This window comes from Poecile atricapillus, chromosome 19 (genome assembly GCF_030490865.1).
Source record: "Poecile atricapillus isolate bPoeAtr1 chromosome 19, bPoeAtr1.hap1, whole genome shotgun sequence".
NCBI lineage: Eukaryota > Metazoa > Chordata > Aves > Passeriformes > Paridae > Poecile > Poecile atricapillus.
Window position 1 is genome coordinate 6,590,731 of NC_081267.1, and position 23,432 is coordinate 6,614,162.

The 23,432-nt window shown below is 54.0% G+C and overlaps 1 pseudogene; it reads right to left on the reverse strand.

Annotated features, from left to right (window-relative positions):
* Nucleotides 1-2,844: 2,844 nt before the first annotated feature.
* LOC131586337 (zinc finger protein 271-like) overlaps nt 2,845-23,432 on the reverse strand; it is an 80,335-nt pseudogene continuing 59,747 nt past the window's right edge.

The following is a 23,432-nucleotide window of genomic DNA, read 5'->3' on the forward strand; positions in this document are numbered from 1 at the left end:
AAAACCTCCAAAATTTCCCCACCCCCGCAAATTTCCCCCAAAACCACCAAATTTCCCCCCCAAACCCCAATTTCTTTCCCAAAACCCCAAATCCTCCCCCTAAGAAACCCAAAGTTCTCCCTAAAACCCCAAATTTCCTCCACCTACACCCAAATGTTGCAAAAAAAATCTTAAAATTTCTGCCCTAAAACCTTGAAATTCCCCCAGGACCCTCAAAGTTTCTCCCCAACACCCCAAATTTCCCCCCAAACCTCCAAATTCCCCCCAAATTCCACCCCAAAACCTAGGAGACTCCCCTACAAAAAACCAGCAACTCCTCCCCAACCCAACCCCCCAAAATCGCAACTCCCTCCCCAAAAATCACCAGAAAAGTTGAGAACGTAAATTTTTTATTTCATATTTTTCACACCTTGGGATGGGGGGAAAACCCCAGAATTCCTGTGATTTTTCCTGTTTTTGGGGGGATGGGCGTCTCCCCAAATTTTCTAGCCCCCCCAGGCAACCCCTCCCCAAAATTCCTGCCCCTCAGCCCCCCAAATTAAGTACAAATAATTTAAAAGAGGAAAAAAGAAAAAAAAAGGGGGGGGGGGAATGGTAAAAATAAAGAATAACAGAAAAAAAAAAAATCCCCTCAACCCAATTTGGGGGGAGGGGGACAAAGGATATATCAAGGGAGGGGTTGAATTCCCAGAAAAAAATTGAGGGACCCCCCCCCCCAAAAATTGGGGGAACCCCCCCCAAAAAAGTTCATTTTGAAAAATGCCAAAACCAAAAAAAAATGGCAAAAAAATGAAGAAAAAACCTGAAAAATTTGGGGGGAACACCCAAAAAATACATTAAAAATTGGGGAACTCCCCCTTGAATCCAAGTGATTTTGTTTGGGTTTTTTTTTCCCAAAAGCAGTGGGCTTTTGGAGGTGGCAGGGGAGGAGAGACCCCCTCCAAATTCCTGGGGGTGTCCCCGAGATCCAGTGGAGGCACCTGGTCTTGGAGTGGGACAAAAAGAATAATTTAGGAAAAATTAAGGGAATTTTGGGGAATTTGGGCAAATTTATGGGAATTTTTTGATATTTGGGGGGTCTGGGGGGCTTGATTTTGCAGGGTCTTGCATTTCGGGGCTGCAGGATCATGTCCAGGGAGGCCACAGTTACCAGGAACAGGCATGGGACACCAACGAGATGGGATTCTGCTCAGGAAAACATTTATTCAGCTCAGGAACAAACTCAGATCCAGAGACAGCCCCAAACAGAGGCAGGGAGATGGGGTTTGAGAACCAGGGTGGAGTTCAAGGTCAGGGACCACTGGGAACACAGCAAGGGAGAAACCCCAGGGGCCCAAACCCAATCAGAAATCCCTGGGCTGCCTCCCCACGAGGGGTCCAGGGTGGAGTTTCTCCCTGGGCTCGCAGGGCCCAACCTCTGAGGCAGAGGGATGGAATTCCCTCTTGCCCACACCTCTCACTTTAACAATGTTCATTTGAAACTCAATCCTTGCCTCCCTGGGTGGGAGAATCTCACACAAAAACTCAGTAATGGCCTCCCGCTCCATTCATCATCCCCAAACTTTGGCTGTCTCATTGCAGACCCCACCCCACATCCCAAATCCCAACCCATCCCATCCCATCCCTGCTGGACATCAAGACCCCCTTCCCAAGCCCTATTTCCCCCATTTCACACCTCCCAAACTCCATCCCACCCATCCTGCCCCACCCAATGCCCATCTCACCCCTCCTGATTTGCATCCCACTTCACCCAGTCCCCTTCCAACCCCATTCCACCTGATGCCTTCAGAAGGCTGACCTAGAACAGAGGCCGGACAGAGTTAAGAATAAAGTTTATTAGAAGAATTTAAATACACCATGGGCAGTACAAGAGCCAGGCCAGGGCTACACCCAAGATGGACCAAAAATGGTCATAAAAATGGACAACTGATCACAAAGTCCCACATTTTTAGAAGTTTAGGTCCATCTGCATATTTGGGTTCATTGTCCAATTACAGCTTCAGATGATGAAGTCCCACCCTTCTTGTTTTCTCTCGTCAGTCCACCCTTGTTTACGCTTTTGGGCCTGAAACTTCTAACAACTGTCCTTGGTATCAAGCTAGAAAAGGAATTGTTTTGTCTACCTACTCTGTGAAGAGAGCTCACTAACACTTAATAGGAAGTTCAAAGCTACAAACCAAGGCAGTGCAGTATATGAAAGATGTGAAAGCTAAAACTTAAGGCATCACACCCTGAGGGGCTGTGGAATCCAGGAATTCTGGGTGGGAATGAGTACTTTTCAGTGGCATTGAGTGGTTTTGAGAAGACAGATTGAACCCTCTCATCTTTTTGAGTGCCAAGAGATGGAGAAAACTACAACAGATACCCCCACAATCCCCAAGTCCTCCCAAGTATCTCCTTGAATCCCAGATTCCCTTAAAGCACTAGTGAAAAGTGAGGCTTTAGATGCCTTTGACGAATTTGTAGACTTTTACCCTAATTTTGTCTGTTTTAAAGGGATGAAGATTAATCAAAAGATAGAACCAAAATAAAATGGCCTCCAGCCCAGTGTGTTCCCAACACAGATCACTGGGAACGTGGGTCATCAGGGCTCTGCCCAACGTGGGTCCTCTGATGGAGGATGGAGCTGGAGCAGAACATGAAGCTCTTCCTGCACTTGGGGCACTCGCAGGGCTTCCCTTACCGGTGCCTCTGTTGGTGTCTGGTCAAGTGAGAGCTCCTGGAGAAGCTCTTCCCACACTGGGGACACTCGTTGGGCCTCTCCCCAGTGTGGATGCACCGGTGGGTGATGAGGTGGGAGTTGTGCTTGAAGCCCTTCCCACAGTCCGGGCAGCAGAAGGGCCTCTCATCCGTGTGAATCCGCTGGTGCACGAGGAGAGTGGAGCTGGTCTGAAACCTCTTCCCACACTCAGGACACTCGTAGGGCCTCTCTCCAGTGTGGATGCGCTGGTGGATGGTCAGCTGGGACCTCCGGCTGAAGGTCATCCCACACTCCCCACACTCATAGGGACGTTCCCCAGTGTGGATCCTCTGGTGGCAGATGAGGCTGGAGTTGTGGCTGAAGCTCTTCCCACATTCCCCACACTTGTAGGGCCTCTCCCCAGTGTGGATGCGCCGGTGACGGATGAGGTTGGAGCTGCAGCTGAAGCCCTTCCCGCATTCCCCACACTCATAGGCCCATTCCCCAGTGTGGATCATCTGGTGGCAGATCAGGCTGTTGCTCCACCTGAAGCTCTTCCCACACTCCAAGCACTTGTAGGGCTTCTCCCCATCCTGAAGCTGCTCATGGACCACCAGCTCAGAGCCCCGGCTGGATCTCCGGCCGCCTTCCCGGCACAGGGTGGGTATTTCTTCCTCAGAGCACCCTGGGCTGCGTTTGGAGCCCCTCCTCCTGCGGGATCTCTGGGGACTTTCCTCCCTGTTGGATTCCTGCACTGTGGAGCTGCTCAAAACGGCCTCTTCCATGAGGTTCTGCTGCAGAGTTTTGTCCTCCCTGGTCTCCATCCTCAGCTCCTTGTCTGGGGGAGGAAGGACAAGGAGAGGATGGGATTTGCCTCCGTGCCAGAGGGAAGGGGAAGGAGATCCCCCCAGTGCGTCCCCGGCAGGACGGCGTCGGCAGCGGGGTTGTCCTGCAGCCGGGGGCCAGGCTGGGCTGGGAGATGGAGCAGGAGAGAGGGGGAAAGGGGCACTGACTTCCTCCTCACCTGCCTGGGTGTTCTGGGGCATCTTCCTCTTCCTCACAGCCTGCTTCTCCATCCGGCCAAGGTTTGGGAATGAGAGATCCTGGTTTGGGGAAAAATATAATGCATGAGCACATTGGGTTAGGGTGCTCCTCTAGCCCAAATCCATCTCTAGAAGTTACCGGGTATCTGGGGTCCATAAAAACCTCCCAAACGCCAAGATTCACCCCTGAAAATGCCTCCCAGGAGTTTCCCATCTCTGGTCTCTCCCTTTTGCTGTTCAGGGGTTCCCCCCTGTCCCAGCTGCTGGGGGTCATGCTTGCACTGGGGCTCCTCTGTCTACTCAGTCCCTGCCCACCCCAGGTTGCTGGGAGTGCCAGAAATCCAAAAAGTCCCCCCCATTTCCATCTCCTCATTTAGGGATGATGGGGCTTTTTGGATTCCTATGGTCCCTTCTCCCCTTACTCTCTGCTTTGGGTTGCAGGGGGTCCAAGGAGTCCCCCCTGCCCCTCTCCAGGCTGTTGAGGGTCCCGTGAATTGTGGCGCTCCCCCTCTCTGGGCTCCCCACTTTGGGGTCCTGGGGGACACAGGGCTCTGCTCCTCCAGGCAGCCTCTGACAGCAGCCACCACCAGGACCCCCCAATGTCCCCCCAAGGGGCATTTTCCAGTCAGCTTTGGAGTTCTTCATTCTCCAAACATTCCCCCAGAAAAACCCAACCCAAGTACCCCCCAGGATATCTGGGTCAAGCTCCCCCTCCCTGGTCATTGCTGGGATGGGGGGTGATGATCCCACGGGTGGGATCCCATGGGTGAGGGGCTGTGAATTCAGGAGTGCTCGACCTCGTGTTTCCTCCTCCTTTCCATGATCCTCCTTTGTCCCTCCTCTTCTTCTTCCTCTGGCTTCTCCTCTTCCTCCTCCCTAACATCAGCTTGTTCTCCTACTTCCATCCCTTCTCTCTCTCCTTCTTCATCCCTCCTCTTCCACCCCTCCTCCTCCTCCCCCAGGAGCAGTGACACCCTCGGTGCCCCGTTCCCAAACCCCTCACAGCCCACGGCAGGAGCGGGGATGGAGCCGGGACAGGTCGGGATGGGCAGCGCGGGGCTCTCCGCTGCTCCCACCCGCTGGGGACGGGGGGAACCCGGCCCGGGGAAAAGGAGAGGGAAACTGGGAAAACTGGGGGCTGCAGATCCAACCTGGGGCTGGCTGGGGACCCTGGCTGGGGACTGCCAGCCCTTGGGGCTCCTCTGGGGAGATGCGGGAGGGGGGAACACAGAGAGGGCTGGGGGATCCCAGGAGTGGCAGCACTGGCAGGGACTGGTTTGGACTGGGATCATCCTGGCAGTGGCTGGGATTGCACTGGCTGTGTACTGACATCATACTGGGATCATACTGGGATGATACTGGCAGTGAGCAGGAGCCTGCAGGGGGCAACTGAGACCACGTTGTGAGGAACTGGGAATATGCCCTGCGCTCCCCAGAACCCCGGGATCGCCCCCCATATGTCCCATAAGTCTCCCCCAAACTTTCCAGGATCCCCGAGTGCCCCCTCAGCGCCCGTTCGAGGCCCCCCAAAGCGTCCCTGGATCCCTGAATGCTCCCGACCCCACAGATTCCCCTTCCAGCCACTGCTGGGAATTCATCTCCCATCATCCCTCAACACAGTTCCACGCCCAAACCTCCTGCCGTGCCCCGCGCCCTAAAGAGCCCGGTTACAGCTCCCCAGGTTCCCCCCAAGTGCTCCCGAGCTGTATACATTCGCCCCCAGCACCTGCAGCCACGGCTCGGACGCAAAAGTTTTCTCCAAGCGCTTCCCCACACCGCCAAACGCGCCTTCCGAGCCACTTCCGGAACTACAGCTCCCATCATGCTCCGCGGCGCCCATAGAGCGCTATTCCAGCCGGGACTGCATCTCCCGTCATGCCCCGCGCCTCACCGGAATCCATTGGAGCTGCGTCTACAACTCCCGTGATGCTCCCCGGCCCCATTAAACCGTATTATACCGGCGCCTACAACTCCCATCATCCCCCGCGCCCCATAGATTCATGTTACAGCTCCCCAAGTGCCCGCCCGGACCCCGAGGGGCCCCCAGATTCCCCTCCCTGACCTCCAAGTGCCCCCCTGGACCCCCAAGTGCTCCCCCGGACCCCAAATTGTCCCACAGAATCCCTAAGTGCCCCTCCAAGTGCCCACCCGTCTCCCCAAGTGTCCTCCAGACCCCCAAGTTCTCTCTAAATTCCCTCCCCAGACCCAAAACTGCCCCAAATGTTCCCCAGAAAAGTCTCCATGGACCCCAATGTGGCCCCTTTTACCCTGCCTGAGAAAATTATTAAAAAATATGATCAAAAGACTAAAAATAGGTGTAATTAAGATAAAGAGGGAGAAATAGTGACCAATTAATGAAGGGAATTGTAGTACTTTGAACCAAGGACTGATAACGTTTTAGTTGCTAAAAGTGTATCAATTCTTTTATATAAATAGAAAAATTAGGTTATAAAATTACAGAATAATATTATTGTAAAAATTAAAAATTTATTTTTATTAATTAATTAGATTTTAATGATAAAGAAAAATTTATAAATGTTCTCAATTCTTTGGGATGTCAGTCCCAGGTGGGCGATGTCAGACATGCTGAGGCTCGGGGTGAGGAGCAGGTTGTCCAAACAGGGGCAGCCCACAAGGGGCTCATTCTTCTCTGTGACCAGACCTCCTCAGGAGACATTCAGCATCAGGATTGTAAAGAGGAAATCGTGACCTCCTGATCAGTACACAAAGATGTTTTACAGTTTGAACAGTGGAATGTTGTCACCATAAGGGGCCTTCTTTGTTAAAATACCTCATGTTTTGTCATGTTTGGTAAATACCAATGTTGTTGTACCGCCTTCCTTGTTAAAATATTGTTAAAAATGAAATTAGAATTTTGACAACTAGGTCCCTTGGCTTAATGGCAGTTTAATTAAAAATGAATACAATTTACGAAATTGAATACTAATGTAGTATAAAAGAATATAGTTTAGTGAAATAATACAGTTTAATAAAAAAATAAAATTTATTCATATAATCTGCTAGAAATTAAGTATTATTAAAGCATAAGCAAAACCGACCAGGGTATGGAGGCTTCCCACCCTGCCTCACGTCCAAAACAAAGCACTTCAAGCTAAACTTATATACTGTATGCTTATACATATTCATTAATGTTTCCTGTAAGTTTCCTCCTATTTCCAATTTTTCTGACTTTACATCACTTTTCTTCACAGCGCATGCCTCACTTATTGTTAGGGGGTCTTCAGTCTTCTTCTGGTTGTCTTTTGGCGAAGGCTTCTCCTCTTCCTCATTATCCTTTGGATAACCTTACAGGTTTGCGTGTGTGTACTAATCCTTGTGTTCTGTAAGTCTACTAATTAGCCTTATGTTTACTAATCTTTAGGTCCAATGCCTAAATTTGTTCTAATTTTGGTCCATCTCAAGGCCATTTTGGCCTTGAGACACCATTTATCTTCTAAACTACATCCTGTACCTTAATTTTGACATGTAACATCTGCAAAGGGGTACATCTGCTTTGTAACACTGGTTCTTGATTGTTTCTAATAATAACTTTAATAACAATTACAATTTAGTTAGCACGAACCAATTCCATTTATTACAACTGCAAATACCCCTTATGCACCTTTTTATTGGTTTCCATGCTAATGGCCTTGCTTTCCTCCTTGCTATGGATAAACTTGTATTTTCTCAATTTCTTCTTTTGCTAACTCAAATGTTTGGCCTGCAGATCAGCTGCTGAGCCCATCCACATTCACCTCTTAGTCTTCAGAGGGAAACTTTGAGCACAGTGAGAATCTCCCAGTGTGCAAGAGGGTCCCTGTGTGCCAGCTGCAGCTGGGGCCTCAGCCATCTCCTCTCTCAACAGGTTCCCCTCTGCAGCTTCACAAGTCCAGCCAAACACCTCCCTCAGGGACACCTGCACCACACATTTCACATCTCCATTCCCATACGTGATGTCCCTGTCACAGCTGCATTACCAGCTTGCTGCTGTGCAGATGCTGCCACCAGCCAAAGCAAGGCCCTGTGTCCCTGAAGGGACCCGCCCTGCTCTGTGGCCTGGACTGAAGGTGGGTCCCTCCTGCCAGGGCAGGGCCCAGCACAGCTCTTCTGTTCCAATAAAGAGATGGAGCTCTCACCCCAGTGTCTGGCTGGTACCACCAGCAAAGCCCACACAGCACCAGCCCTGGCTGAGCTCCATGTCCAGGAGCAGGCAGGGCTGACCATGGTGTGGGCAGGCAGGAGCCAGGCAGGGGCTGCTGTGACCAGCGGTGGGGCACTGAGGGGCTGGGGGAGTCTGTGTTGAGCATCCCTGGGATGAGGGCACATTTCCTTCAGTGGCATCACCTGGACCTGGACCTCCTCCAGTGCCATGCCCAGGAAAAGAGGCAACCATCAAGAGCATCTCCTGGGACACCGCCTGTCCAGCAATGTCAGCAGGCAAAACCAAGGTTTTGTTTAGCAATGACCCTTTGATGAACTCAAAGATTTACATCGGGGCAGTCCTCTAGTACAGATGGGCGTACACTTGGGGCAGACACCTAAGGCCATGAGGTCACAGCAGCCTGTGGGGTGACAGCAGGCTGAGGTGACAGCAGGCTCTGAGGTCACAGAGGTCCCAGAGCCCCATGGTTGCACAGCACCACAAGGACCGAGCAGTCAGTCCTTGACCACGACTGTTGTGGCAGCAGCGGCGGCGGCAGCAGCGGTGCTGACATTGGGACAGCGGTGTCAGGACAGTGGTGGCAGCAAGAGCTGCAGGACTGGCAGTGGGCAAGGCACCATGGCCTTTGTTCTGCGCCTCCTCCTCCTGCTCCTCCTGGCAGTGGCCCTGCCTGACAGGGCTGCCCAGGCTGCTCCGTGGCGAGCAGGGCGAGCAGGTGAGCCGGCGGCCTCGGTCCCCTTTCCAGGGACAGCGCTCCCTTCTCCCTGGGAAGCATTGGGGATGGTTTTCCCCAGGGCTTTAGGGAGGGTTTCCTTTGTGGGAGGGACAGAGGCCTCAGGGACCCTGGGCTGGTCCTGCTGCCCCTCCAGAGATGTTTCACAGGGCCTGCAAATAAGATGGAGAGTGACCAGAGCCAGCCTAGAGCTCCCCAGGCCACTCTGCAGCTTTGGCCATGGCCTTACCTGACCCCCTTGCAGTGCCCAATTCCCTAAAGCAGAAGGGGGTCCCAGAACACTATGGAATGATTCTGATCTGTGCTCCTTTATAGACAAGGACGGTAGGAAGGCTTCTTCAGCAGCTTGGCTTCATGATGATTTTCTGCCTCTGGAGCCCCATGCAGGTATGTTCTCACTGTCCCAACAAGGAATAATCATTGACAACCTGTCACAAACCAGGTGACAGAAGATTCTGTGGCTGTTGAGTTACAGGTGTGTCTGCAGCAAGGACATTTCAAGCTCCTTTTCTGGTTCCTGCACGCAAGCCCAGCTCCCATCACAGGGGTGAGTGATGTGTCCCTGCTGATCCCACAGGCTGAGCCCTGGTTCTGTGGGATCCATTCATCTGAAATGGAAATACTTTCTGTTAAGGTTCTCCTAGAGGGAGGAACAAACCTACAGGAGACAAGATGTTGAGTGAACTGGAGAGACGCCGTGGTGGGTCCATGTCCCTCAGCCTTCTCCTGAGACTCAGCAGCCGGGGGCTTTCTCTGCACATCTGGACACGCCATGGCTGGCAGAGCAGGAAGGGATCCATGGCAGCCTCGCTGCCCCGCTGCTGCTTTCATGGCCTGCAGGGCTGTCTCCCAGCCTCTGCAGGAAGACATTTGGCATCAGCTGACAGGGAGCCCAAACTGCAGCTCAGGCCATGCACACCCAGAGCTCCATTGCAATTTCCCAGTCTCTGGAAATTTGTTTGGAGGAGGGAGGGCCCTGGCCAGCCCCAATAACCTGGCTTTTCTCCTGATCCATATCCATGACTTTGACAAATATTGCCTCTTGAACATGCCACCTCCCCAATGGGGAATGGTTCTATCTGATCCAGCTGTGGCTCTTCCTTTCTCCAGAGATGAACCCAAAGGCTGTGCTGAAGGCAGCGTTTCCCAGAGGAAGCAGTGGCTCATGGGCAGCCTCTGCTGCAGGAAGGGAGGCCATGCCAGGCACAGTCCCAGGAGGTAATTGCTGTGCCTCTGGGCCTGAGCCCTGCTGAGGCTTGAGCTGTACATCTCTGCTGCATGGCAGTGCCTGCCTTTCAGGGATTTTGCACAGAGCATGGAAAAGGTGTTGAGAATGTCCAGAGCCAGTCCAGAGCTCTCCTCAGGCCCCTCTGCAGCTTTGGCCATGTCCATTGACATCTGGCTCCCATGGCCTTACCTGACCCCCTTGCAGTGCCCAGTTCCCTAAGGCAGAAGGGGATCCCAGCACACCATGGAATGGTTCTGATCTGTGCTCTCTTCTAGACTGGGATCGTGACATGGAGCATCTGCAAGTGCTGGTAGATGGCGGTTTGAAGACCTTGCCAGATGCTGGAGGCAAGTTCTCAATGTCCCTTTCTGCACAGAATAATCAGTGTCAAGGTGGCAAGAGCTCACTCACGTGCCATTTCCCTTGAGAGTCTGAAGGTTGATGGATTCTGGAAACCTCGCCCTGCTCTCTTCTGGAGCCCTGAGTGATTCCATAGCATGGCTGTCAGTGGGAGGAAGGAGCATTTAGCTGTCAATCTTCTTCCCATGTGCAATGCCAATGTTCATTGTTCATGAAGAAGTTCAATGTGCTCTGTGAAGCCACGGAGAAGAGCAGAGAGGAAGGGGCCGGGCCCAGGGCTGTGCCCTGGGGCTGTGCCTTGCATGCCTCTTTTGCCAGCTGCACAGAGCCTGAGCTGTTCTGGCTGCCACTGCCAAGCCCTGGCCCTGCCTGGGGCTCAGTTCAGAGCTGCTGGCAGATCCAGGGAGTCCTTTCTCCCCTGACTGCCATGCAAGGGGCTCCTTCCATCCCATTGTGGGGCCACTGCAGGCACGTGGTCCCGCTGCTCCTGCTCCTGAGTGGAAGGCAGAGATGAGGGAGTGCCTTGGAGGGCAGCAGTCACCCAGGTGCACTCACTGCCACTCTGGCCTGTAGAAGAACCTTCAGCAGTGTCACAGGAGCTGTTCTGTCCTGCCTTTCGTTGCAGATGAACCTGATTATGAGGATGATCTGGATTCCCGATCCATATCAATTACTGAGCCTGATGATGAGGAATATTCTGAGGGTAGGTGAAGGCCTTTCCCCCTGGGAGAGCTGCCAGCTCAGAGCCCAAGGCTCGGCCAGGGCGGCATCACTGCAGGTGCCAGGACAGAGCCGTGCACGTGTGTGCCCTCGCTCTGCGTGATCCTCTCACTGCTCCTGTGGCTCAGTGCTGCCTGTGCAGCAGAGATGAGAGAAGCTTCTGTGGCTGTTGAGTTACAGGTGTGTCTGCAGCAAGGACTTTCCCAGCTGCTGAGCTAAATTCTGCAAGCAAACCCAGCTCCCATCACAGGGGTGTGTGGTGCATCCCTGCTGACCCCACAGGCTGAGCACTGGTTCTGTGGGATCCATTCCTGGAAAATGGAAATACTTTATATTATGGTCCCCGGAGAAAGAAGACCAAACCTATAGGAGATAGCAATGTAGTAATGGGGGAACTCAAATATCTGGACATAATCCTGAATGATCTGGAGGGATGCCGTGGTGGGTCCATGTCCCTCAGCCTTCTCCTGAGACTCAGCAGCCGGGGGCTTTCTCTGCACATCTGGACACACTGTGCCCAGCATGGCAGGAAGGGATCCATGTCAGCCTCACTGCCCCACTGCTGCTTTCATGCCCTGCAGGGCTGTTTCCCAGCCTGGCCTGGCTGCAGATTCTCCCCAGCCTCTACAGGAAGGCATCTGGCATCAGCTGTCAGGGAGCCCAAACTGCAGCACGGGTCTCTGAGATCCCCTGAAAATTTCCTGGTCTCAGGGTAGATCAGGTGTAGGGGCTGTTTAGAAGAGGGAGGGCCCTGGAGCAGCTCCAAAACCCTGGGCATTTCCCTCATCCTTATCCATGTCTTTGACAAGTATTGCCTGGAGAAGACCAGCACAGCACAGAGAAATTGTGCCATTCAAGCTCAGGGGGTTGAGCAGTCTTGTGCCAAGGGGTGGCAAGGCGCCTGCAGGCCCCAGCTCTGGGGGAAACAGAGAACGTCCTGGCTGTATCCAGCGTGCTGCCAGCTCAGCAGTGGAGCACAGCACAGGCTCACGCTGCCCATTGCTCCCACAGATGCAGCTGGCACCACAACACATGCTCAGAATATCTGGGAAAGCATGAGAAGAGTTTTCTACCAGGGAACACATGGTTTGATTAAGTTAATGGCCATTGTGGCTGGTGGAGCACTTTTCCTGATGATGTGCTGTGCTGGAATCTGGTATTGCTGGAAGAGAAAACGGTGAGTGTTTTGCTGATCTCTGCCTCAATCAGTTTCTTGAAAGGCTGCTCATAGTCAGGAAACATTCCCAGTGAGGCTGCTGTGGACTTGTGGCTTAAGTTCTTGGTTGCCCAAATAACTCTGCCGAGAGTTCTGCTGCTGCCCAGGCCTTTCATTGGCCTCTTAATTGCTGGGCCTTGTCCTGGGGAGCCCGCTGGGGCTGCAGCCAGTGCTGGCTGCCACTGAGGCTGCCTGGCCAAGAGCAGCCCCAGGAGCAGCGGGCAGAGACAAAGCAAGGTGGGCAGGAGAAAGAGCGGGGACGAGACTGTCCTTGACAGGCAGAGGTGCTCCTGGCCAGGGACCCTGCCCAGAGCCATCCCCTGCTCTCCAGGGCCTTGAGGGGCAGCTGTCCAGCTGGGCCAAGCTGTGCCAGCAGCTCCAGCCGTGCTGGGGAGCCTTGGCAGCTCTGGGCCCTGCTGTACAGGAGGGTCCCTGTGTGCCAGCGGCAGCTGGGGGCCTCAGCCACCTCTTCTCTCCACAGGAGCGCCTCTGCAGCTTCACAAGTCCTGCCAAACACCTCAGTTTGGGAGACCTGCACCTGTCATCCTGCATCTTCAAGCCAGTGTCCGTTGTCCCTGCCACAGCTGCATTATCAACTCATTGCTATGCCCATGCTGCCACCAACACACAGAACAGAAGTCTCTGTCCACAAAGGGTTTGGCCTTGGTCTCCAGACAGGACAGAAGGCAAGGGTCTCCTGCCAAGGCAGGGCTTGAGTCCAGCAGCACCTTTGGGCTTCAGGTCTGGTATCTGGCTGGTACTACCAGCAGTGGCAGAGCTGCTTGGTTGGGCACAGCCCAGACTGGGCAGGCAGCAGCCAGGCACATGGCTCCTGAAACACCATACTACCTTTCTTTTTTGTTTCGCAAAATTAGAAATTTTTAGAAATATTTAGATTTTTTTTTTTTGTAGAATAAATCCACAAATATTTCTTCCCTATTTCCATGTCAGTTTAGGAATTTTCATTGTAGTTTTATAAATCTGATAAGAGTAGAATATTTTTACATTTCTGCAATAAAAAATAAAATTGCATTTAATTCTTAATGCTTACTGTTACGCCACCAGGACAAAGCCGGCCCAGCGCAGAGGAATTATCCCCAGCAGGCTCAGCCATTCGACTACTGAGCAATCCTGCTGGGGTCCCTCCGTGGGAGACACTTCCTGAAACCTGGCAGCAACTGCAAAGGGGTGCCCATGGTGGGGAATGGGCAGAGGGGGAGGCCAAAGCTCCAGTGTGTCCTGACAGGGCCTGGCTCTGTCCCCTTGGGCTGGGGGAGCTGTCACAGAGCAGGGAGGGTCAGGGGTGGCAGTGGCTGCTCAGGGATGGGTTTGGCCCCTGTCCCTGGAAGGAGCCACTGCCCAAGCAGCTGTGCTGACCCTGGGCTCTGCTCCCGGCTTTCTGGGCTTTGTTGGGCAGCACAGCCCGTGCCTGGGGACAGCAAGGTGCCTGCAGGCTCCAGACCTGTGGGAAACAGAATATCCTGGCTGTATCCACCGTTCTGCCAGCTCAGCAGTGGAGCACAGCACGGACTCACGCTGCCCATGGCTCCCACAGATGCAGCTGGCACCACAACACGTGTTCCCAATTCCCAGAAAGGCATTGGAGAGGTTTCTGTCATGGAACACACTGCTGGCTAGAGTTAATGGCACACCTGGCTTTTCTATGGCATGCAGGTGATGGGGGACCCCTGTAAGGCTGCCAGATGATTGGGGTCCATCGTGAGGCACGGACAGGGTGTTGTGTTTTCCAGTAAGACAGGCACGTGTTTGGGTCTTTTGTAAGTGGTGCATGTGGCTGAGGTTTCCTCTTGAAATTCTTAGGGGAATTGGGATCACTTCTATGGCTACAGGTGACTGGAGAACCCTGTAAGACTGGCAGGGGGCTTGAGTTCCTCATGATTTACGTGACCATTTAGTGGTTGCCATCAAGGCCTGGAGAGGAGCCGAGTCCTTCCTAAAGTGGGCCGGGGGCCGGATTCTTTTGTGAGGCACATGAGGTTATTTTGGGTCTCTCAAAAGGTGTGCACAGATTTCCTGTGAGGAACAAGGGATATTTTGGGGTCCCTGCCAAGGTTTGCAGAGATCCTTCATGAGGCACAAATGAATATGGTCTCTCCTAAGATTTGCAGAGATCCCTCATGAGGTGTGCAGTGGGGTTAAACTAGAGGGGTTTGTTAGTCTTCTCAGCACAGCAAAGGGACACTCTCGGTGGAGGTTGTGCAAAGCTGGCAGGAAGCTTCCTGCAGAGCCTCGGGTCTCGCCTGTGGGCTGTGCAGGCAGACAGAGCCCATCCCTTGGGGACCGGGGCCAGGCCGGGCCTCTGGACCCACCGCGCCCTTGTCGGGCCCTGCCCCATGGCTGGGCCGGGCCAGGTCAGTCCCCAACAGGGAAGGGCTGAGGGCCCGGGTCCGATGGGGCTGTAGAGCAGTGCCCGAGGCACAACAAGGGCCTCGCTAAGCCCTGGCTCTGTGCTGCAGACAAACACACATTTACAGCCATAGCTGCTCCCTGAGCCACAGGCAGCTGGGGACCTCTTCTCTCCAGAGGAGTGGCTCTGCAGCTTCACAAGACAGGCCAAAGGCTTCAATCAGGGAGAACTACACCTGTCTTCCTGCATCTCCCAGTCAGTGTCTGTTGTCCCCACCAAAGCTGCATTATCAGCTTCTTGCTCTGCCAGCAGCAGCCAGGCATGGAGCACCATGTTATCTTTGTTTTTTATTTTTAGAAGTAAGAAGTTTTTAGAAATATTTAGAATTTTTTTTTAGAAAGTAGTCCACAAATGTTTCTTCTCAATTTCCATATTAGTTTAGGATTTTTCAAAGGCGTTTTTGAATTTCTCACCTGTCACTTGAGACGGACACACGACACACTCTTGTGCAGAGACTACAATGGCTTCTTCTTCTTCATTACAAAGTATTGTCAACATTTATTCCCTTAACAAAGCATGATCTTAAGTCATGAGTTACATCAAAACAGCTCATTATATTCATTGGGCAAACCAATGGCTTAATGTATTTTATTGGTACAAAGAAATTAACATCAATAATAAATTGGCAAGAGTTTACAAAAGATTATTAAGGCACGTGTGCTGCCTCTAAAGCACGTATTACATAACTGCAAATACCCCTTATGTCCCTTTTTATTGGTTTCCATGCTAACGGCCTTGCTTTCTTCCTTGCTATGGATAAACTTGTATTTTCTCAATTTCTCCTTTTGCTAACTCAATTGTTTGGCCTGCAGATCAGCTGCTAAGCCCATCCACATTCACCTCTTAGTCTTCAGAGGGAAACTTTGAGCACAGTGAGAATCTCCCAGTGTGCAAGAGGGTCCCTGTGTGCCAGCTGCAGCTGGGGCCTCAGCCATCTCCTCTCTCAACAGGTTCCCCTCTGCAGCTTCACAAGTCCAGCCAAACACCTCCCTCAGGGACACCTGCACCACACATTTCACATCTCCATGCCCATACGTGATGTCCCTGTCACAGCTGCATTACCAGCTTGCTGCTGTGCAGATGCTGCCACCAGCCAAAGCAAGGCCCTGTGTCCCTGAAGGGACCCGCCCTGCTCTGTGGCCTGGACTGAAGGTGGGTCCCTCCTGCCAGGGCAGGGCCCAGCACAGCTCTTCTGTTCCAATAAAGAGATGGAGCTCTCACCCCAGTGTCTGCCTGGTACCACCAGCAAAGCCCACACAGCACCAGCCCTGGCTGAGCTCCATGTCCAGGAGCAGGCAGGGCTGACCATGGTGTGGGCAGGCAGGAGCCAGGCAGGGGCTACTGTGACCAGCGGCAGGGCACTGAGGGGCTGGGGGAGTCTGTGTTGAGCATCCCTGGGATGAGGGCACATTTCCTTCAGTGGCATCACCTGGGCCTGGACCTCCTCCAGTGCCATGCCCAGGAAAAGAGGCATCAAGAACCATCAAGAGCATCTCCTGGGACACCGCCTAACCAGCAATGTCAGCAGGCAAAACCAAGGTTTTGTTTATCAATGACCCTTTGATGAAGTCAAAAATTTACAATCAGTCCAGTACAGATTGGAGTGCAGATGGGAGTACACCTGGGGGGTACAGCCAAGGCCATGAGGTCACAGCAGTCTCTGGGGTGACAGCAGGCTGAGGTGACAGCAGGCTCTGAGGTCACAGAGGTCCCAGAGCCCCGTGGTTGCACAGCACCACAAGGACCGAGCAGTCAGTCCTTGACCACGACTGTTGTGGCAGCAGCGGCGGCGGCAGCAGCGGTGCTGACATTGGGACAGCGGTGTCAGGACAGTGGTGGCAGCAAGAGCTGCAGGACTGGCAGTGGGCAAGGCACCATGGCCTTTGCTCTGCGCCTCCTCCTCCTGCTCCTCCTGGCAGTGGCCCTGCCTGACAGGGCTGCCCAGGCTGCTCCGTGGCGAGCAGGGCGAGCAGGTGAGCCGGCGGCCTGGCTTCCCTTTCCTGGGACAGCACTCCCTTCTCCCTGTGATGCTTTGGGGATGGTTTTCCTCAGGGCTTTAGGGGGGGTTTCCTCTGTGGGAGGGACAGAGGCTTCAGGGGCCCTGGGCTGGTCCCACTGCCCCTCCAGAGATGTTGCACAGGGGCTGAAAAGAGGGTGGAGAGTGACCAGAGCCAGCCCAGAGCTCCCCAGGCCTCTCTGCAGCTTTGGCCATGTCCATTGACATCTGGCTCCCACAGCCTTACCCAAACCCCTTGCAGTGCCCAGTTCCCTGAAGCAGAAGGGGGTCCCAGCACATCATGTAATGGTTCTGATCTGTGCCTAGCACAGCAGGAAGGGATCCATGTCAGCCTCGCTGCCCCACTGCTGCTTTCACACACTGCAGGGCTGTTTCCCAGCCTGGCCTGGCTGCAGCTTCTCCCCAGCCTCTGCAGGAAGGCATTTGGCATCAGCTGACAGGGAGCCCAAACTGCACCATGGTCCATGCACACCCAGAGATCCCCTGCAATTTTCCAGTCTTGGGGCAGATGTGGAATGGCAGCTCTTTGGAGGAGGGAGGGCCCTGGCCTGGCTCCAAAGTTTTGATGGCTTCCTCAACCTTATCCATGACTTTGACAAGGATTGCCTTTTGAAGATGCCACCTTCCTGTTGGGGAACAGCCCCACCTGATCCAGCTGTGGCTCTTCCTTTCTCCAGAGTTGAACCCAAAGGCTGTGCTGAAGGCGGTGTTTCCCGGAGGAAGCAGTGGCTCATGGGCAGCCTCTGCTGCAGGAAGGGAGGCCATGCCAGGCACAGTCACAGTCCCTGGAGGTAATTGCTGTGCCTCTGGGCCTGAGCCCTGCTGGGGCCTGAGCTGCCATCGCTGCTGCTTGGCTGTGTGAGCACAGTGCAGAGGAATTATCCTGAGCAGGCTCAGGGCACTTGGCTACTGAGCAGTCCTGCTGGGATCCCTCCATGGGAGACACGTCCAAAAACCTGGCAGCTGCTGCAAGGAGTGCCCATGGTGGGGAAAGGGTTGAGGGGGAGGGTAAAGCTCCAGTGTGCTCTGAGAGGGCCTGGCTCTGTCCCCTTGGGCTGGGGGAGCTGTCCCAGCTGAAGGACGGAGGGCAGGAGAGAGGGCAGGAGGGAGGTTGGGATATCGGTGGCACTGAATGCTGCGGCTTGGCCCAGGGCTTAAAGGTTTCCTCTGTGGCAGGGAGAGCCCAATGAGAGTCCCAATGCCCCACCAGGGTTTTGCACAGGGCCTGCAAAGAGGGTGGAGAGTGACCAGGAGCCAACCCAGAGTTCCCCAAGCCCCTCTGCAGTTTTGGCCATTTTTATTGACCATTGGCTCCCACAGCCTTACCTGACCCCCTTGCAGTGCCCAGTTCCCTGAGGCAGAAGGGGATCCCAGCACACCATGGAATGGTTCTGATCTGTGCTCCTTTCTAGACAAGCGTGGTAGGAAGGCTTCTCCAGCAGCTTGGCTTCATGAAGATTTTCTGCCTCTGGAGCCCCATGCAGGTATGTTCTCACTGTCCCAACAAGGAATAATCATTGACAACCTGTCACGAACCAGGTGACAGAAGCTGCTGTGGCTGTTGAGTTACAGGTGTGTCTGCAGCAAGGACATTTCAAGCTCCTTTGCTGGTTGCTGCACGCAAGCCCAGCTCCCATCACAGGGGTGAGTTGTGTGTCCCTGCTGATCCCACAGGCTGAGCCCTGGTTCTGTGGGATCCATTCATCTGAAATGGAAATACTTTCTGTTAAGTTTCTCCTAGAGGGAGGAACAAACCTACGGGAGACAAGATGCTGAGTGAACTGGATAGACGCCATGGTGGGTCCATATCCCTCAGCCTTCTCCTGAGACTCAGCAGCCGGGGGCTTTCTCTGCACATCTGGACACACCGTGCCCAGCACAGCAGGAAGGGATACATGTCAGCCTCGCTGCCCCACTGCTGCTTTCATGGCCTGCAGGGCTGTTTCCCAGCCTGGCCTGGCTGCAGCTTCTCCCCAGCCTCTGCAGGAAGGCATTTGGCATCAGCTGTCAGGGAGCCCAAACATGCACACCCAGAGATCCCCTGCAATTTCTCAGTCTTGGGCTAGATGAGGTGTAGGGGCTGTTTGGAGGAGGGAGGGCCCTGGCTAGCCCAAATAACCTGGCTTTTCTCCTGATCCGTATCCATGACTTTGACAAATATTGCCTCTTGAACATGCCACCTCCTCAATGGGGAATGGTTCCATCTGATCCAGCTGTGGCTCTTCCTTTCTCCAGAGATGAACCCAAAGGCTGTGTTGAAGGCAGCGTTTCCTGGAGGAAGCAGTGGCTCATGGGCAGCCTCTGCTGCAGGAAGGGAGGCCATGCCAGGCACAGTCCCTGGAGGTAATTGCTGTGCCTCTGGGCCTGAGCCCTGCTGAGGCTTGAGCTGTATATCTCTGCTGCATGGCAGTGCCTGCCTTTCAGGGATTTTGCACAGAGCATGGAAAAGGTGTTGAGAGTGACCAGAGCCAGTCCAGAGCTTTCCTCAGGCCCCTCTGCAGCTTTGGCCATGTCCATTGACATCTGGCTCCCATGGCCTTACCTGACCCCCTTGCAGTGCCCAGTTCCCTAAGGCAGAAAGGGATCCCAGCACACCATGGAATGGTTCTGATCTGTGCTCCCTTCTAGACTGGGATCGTGACATGGAGCATCTGCAAGTGCTGGTAGATGGTGGTTTGAAGACCTTGCCAGATGCTGGAGGCAAGTTTTCAATGTCCCTTTCTACACAGAATAATCAGTGTCAAGGTGGCAAGAGCTCACTCATGTGCCATTTCCCTTGAGAGTCTGAAGGTTGATGGATTCTGGAAACCTCGCCCTGCTCCCTTCTGGAGCCCTGAGTGATCCCACAGCATCGCTGTCAGTGGGAGGAAGGAGCATTTAGCTGTCAGTCTTCTTCCCGTGTGCAATGCCAATGTTCATTGTTCATGAAGAAGTTCAATGTGCTCTGTGCAGCCACGGAGAAGAGCAGAGAGGAAGGGGCCGGGCCCTGGGCTGTGCCCCGGGGCTGTGCCTTGTGTGGCTCATTTGCCGGCCGCACGGAGCCTGAGCTGTTCTGGCTGCCACTGCCAAGCCCTGGCCCTGCCTGGGGCTCAGTTCAGAGCTGCTGGCAGCTCCAGGGAGTCCTTTCTCTCCTGACTGCCATGCAAGGGGCTCCTTCCATCCCATTGTGGGGCCACTGCAGGCATGTGGTCCCCCTGCCCCTGCTCCTGAGTGGAAGGCAGAGATGAGGGAGTGCCTTGGAGGGCAGCAGTCCCCCAGGTGCACTCACTGCCACTCCAGCCTGAAGAAGAATCTTCAGCAGTGTCACAGGAGCTGTTCTGTCCTGCCTTTCGTTGCAGATGAACTTGATTATGAGGATGATCTGGATTCCCGATCCATATCAATTACTGAGCCTGATGATGAGGAATATTCTGAGGGTAGGTGAAGGCCTTTCCCCCTGGGAGAGCTGCCAGCTCAGAGCCCAAAGCTCGGCCAGGGCGGCATCGCTGCAGGTGCCAGGACAGAGCCGTGCACGTGTGTGCCCTCACTCTGTGTGATCCCCTCACTGCTCCTGTGGCTCAGTGCTGCCTGTGCAGCAGAGATGAGAGAAGCTTCTGTGGCTGTTGAGTTACAGGTGTGTCTGCAGCAAGGACTTTCCCAGCTCCTGAGCTAAATTCTGCAAGCAAACCCAGCTCCCTTCACTGGGGTGTGTGGTGCATCCCTGCTGACCCCACAGGCTGAGCACTGGTTGTGTGGGATCCATTCCTGGGAAGTGGAAATACTTTATATTATGGTCCCCGGAGAAAGAAGAACAAACCTATAGGAGATAGTAATGTAGCAATGGGGGAACTCAAATATCTGGACATAATCCTGAATGATCTGGAGGGACGCCGTGGTGGGTCCATGTCCCTCAGCCTTCTCCTGAGACTCAGCAGCCGGGGGCTTTCTCTGCACATCTGGACACACCGTGCGTGGCACAGCAGGAAGCAGATCCATGGCAGCCTCGCTGCCCCGCTGCTGCTTTCATGCCCTGCAGGGCTGTTTCCCAGCCTGGCCTGGCTGCAGCTTCTCCCCAGCCTCTGCAGGAAGGCATTTGGCATCAGCTGACAGGGAGCCCAAACTACAGCACAGGCCATGCACACCTGAAAATTTCCGGTCTCGGGCTAGTTCACATTTAGGGTCTGTTTGGAAGAGGGGTGGCCCAGGAGCATTTCCAAAACCCTGGGCATTTTCCTGATCCTTATCCATGTCTTTGACAAGTATTGCCTGGAGAAGACCAGCACAGCACAGAGAAATTGTGCCATTCAAGCTCAGGGGGTTGAGCAGTCTTGTGCCAAGGGGTGGCAAGGTGCCTGCAGGCCCCAGCTCTGGGGGAAACAGAGAACGTCCTGGCTGTATCCAGCGTGCTGCCAGCTCAGCAGTGGAGCACAGCACGGCTCACGCTGCCCATTGCTCCCACAGATGCAGCTGGCACCACAACACATGCTCAGAATATCTGGGAAAGCATGAGAAGAGTTTTCTACCAGGGAACACATGGTTTGATTAAGTTAATGGCCATTGTGGCTGGTGGAGCAGTTTTCCTGATGATGTGCTGTGCTGGAATCTGGTATTGCTGGAAGAGAAAACGGTGAGTGTTTTGCTGATCTCTGCCTCAATCAGTTTCTTGAAAGGCTGCTCATAGTCAGGAAACATTCCCAGTGAGGCTGCTGTGGACTTGTGGCTTAAGTTCTTGGTTGCCCAAATAACTCTGCTGAGAGTTCTGCTGCTGCCCAGGCCTTTCATTGGCCTCTTAATTGCTGGGCCTTGTCCTGGGGAGCCCGCTGGGGCTGCAGCCAGTGCTGGCTGCCACTGAGGCTGCCTGGCCAAGAGCAGCCCCAGGAGCAGCGGGCAGAGGCAAAGCAAGGTGGGCAGGAGAAAGAGCGGGGACGAGATTGCCCTTGAAAGGCAGAGGTGCTCTGGGGCCTGCTCCTGGCCAGGGACCCTGCCCAGAGCCATCCCCTGCTCTCCAGGGCCTTGAGGGGCAGCTGTCCAGCTGGGCCAAGCTGTGCCTGCAGCTCCAGCTGTGCTGGGGAGCCTTGGCAGCTCTGGGCCCTGCTGTGCAGGAGGGTCCCTGAGTGCCAGCGGCAGCTGGGGGCCTCAGCCACCTCCTCTCTCCACAGGAGCACCTCTGCAGCTTCACAAGTCCTGTCAAACACCTCAGTTTGGGAGACCTGCACCTGTCATCCTGCATCTTCAAGCCAGTGTCCGTTGTCCCTGCCACAGCTGCATTATCAACTCATTGCTATGCCCATGCTGCCACCAACACACAGAACAGAAGTCTCTGTCCACAAAGGGTTTGGCCTTGGTCTCCAGACAGGACAGAAGGCAAGGGTCTCCTGCCAAGGCAGGGCTTGAGTCCAGCAGCACCTTTGGGCTTCAGGTCTGGTATCTGGCTGGTACTACCAGCAGTGGCAGAGCTGCTTGGTTGGGCACAGCCCAGACTGGGCAGGCAGCAGCCGGGCACATGGCTCCTGAAACACCATACTACCTTTCTTTTTTGTTTCGCAAAATTAGAAATTTTTAGAAATATTTAGATTTTTTTTTTTTTTGTAGAATAAATCCACAAATATTTCTTCCCTATTTCCATGTCAGTTTAGGAATTTTCATTGTAGTTTTATAAATCTGATAAGAGTAGAATATTTTTACATTTCTGCAATAAAAAATAAAATTGCATTTAATTCTTAATGCTTACTGTTGCACCACCAGGACAAAGCCGGCCCAGCGCAGAGGAATTATCCCCAGCAGGCTCAGGGCACTCGGCTACTGAGCAATCCTGCTGGGGTCCCTCCATGGGAGACACTTCCTGAAACCTGGCAGCAGCTGCAAAGGGGTGCCCATGGTGGGGAATGGGCAGAGGGGGAGGCCAAAGCTCCAGTGTGTCCTGACAGGGCCTGGCTCTGTCCCCTTGGGCTGGGGGAGCTGTCACAGAGCAGGGAGGGTCAGGGGTGGCAGTGGCTGCTCAGGGATGGCTTTGGCCCATGTCCCTGGAAGGAGCCACTGCCCAAGCAGCTGTGCTGACCCTGGGCTCTGCTCCCGGCCTTCTGGGCTTTGTTGGGTGGCACAGCCTGTGCCAAGGGGTGGCAAGGTGCCTGCAGGCCCCAGATCTGGGGGAAACAGGGAATATCCTGTCAGTATCCACCGTTCTGCCAGCTCAGCAGTGGAGCACAGCACGGACTCACGCTGCCCATGGCTCCCACAGATGCAGCTGGCACCACAGCACGTGTTCCCAATTCCCAGAAAGGCATTGGAGAGGTTTCTGTCATGGAACACTGCTGGCTAGAGTTAATGGCACACCTGGCTTTTCTATGGCATGCAGGTGATGGGGGACCCCTGTAAGGCTGCCAGATGATTGGGGTCCATCGTGAGGCACGGGCAGGGTGTTGTGTTTTCCAGTAAGACAGGCACGCGTTTGGGTCTTTTGTAAGTGGTGCATGTGGCTGAGGTTTCCTCTTGAAATTCTTAGGGGAATTGGGATCACTTCTATGGCAACAGGTGACTGGAGAACCCTGTAAGACTGGCAGGGGGCTTGAGTTCCTCGTGATTTACGTGGTGGTTTAGTGGTTGCCATCAAGGCCTGGAGAGGAGCCGAGTCCTTCCTAAAGTGGGCCGGGGGCCGGATTCTTTTGTGAGGCACATGAGATTATTTTGGGGTCTCTCAAAAGGTGTGCACAGATTTCCTGTGAGGAACAAGGGATATTTTGGGGTCCCTGCCAAGGTTTGCAGAGATCCCTCATGAGGCACAAATGAATATGGTCTCTCCTGAGATTTGCAGAGATCCCTCATGAGGTGTGCAGTAGGGTTAAACTAGAGGGGTTTGTTAGTCTTCT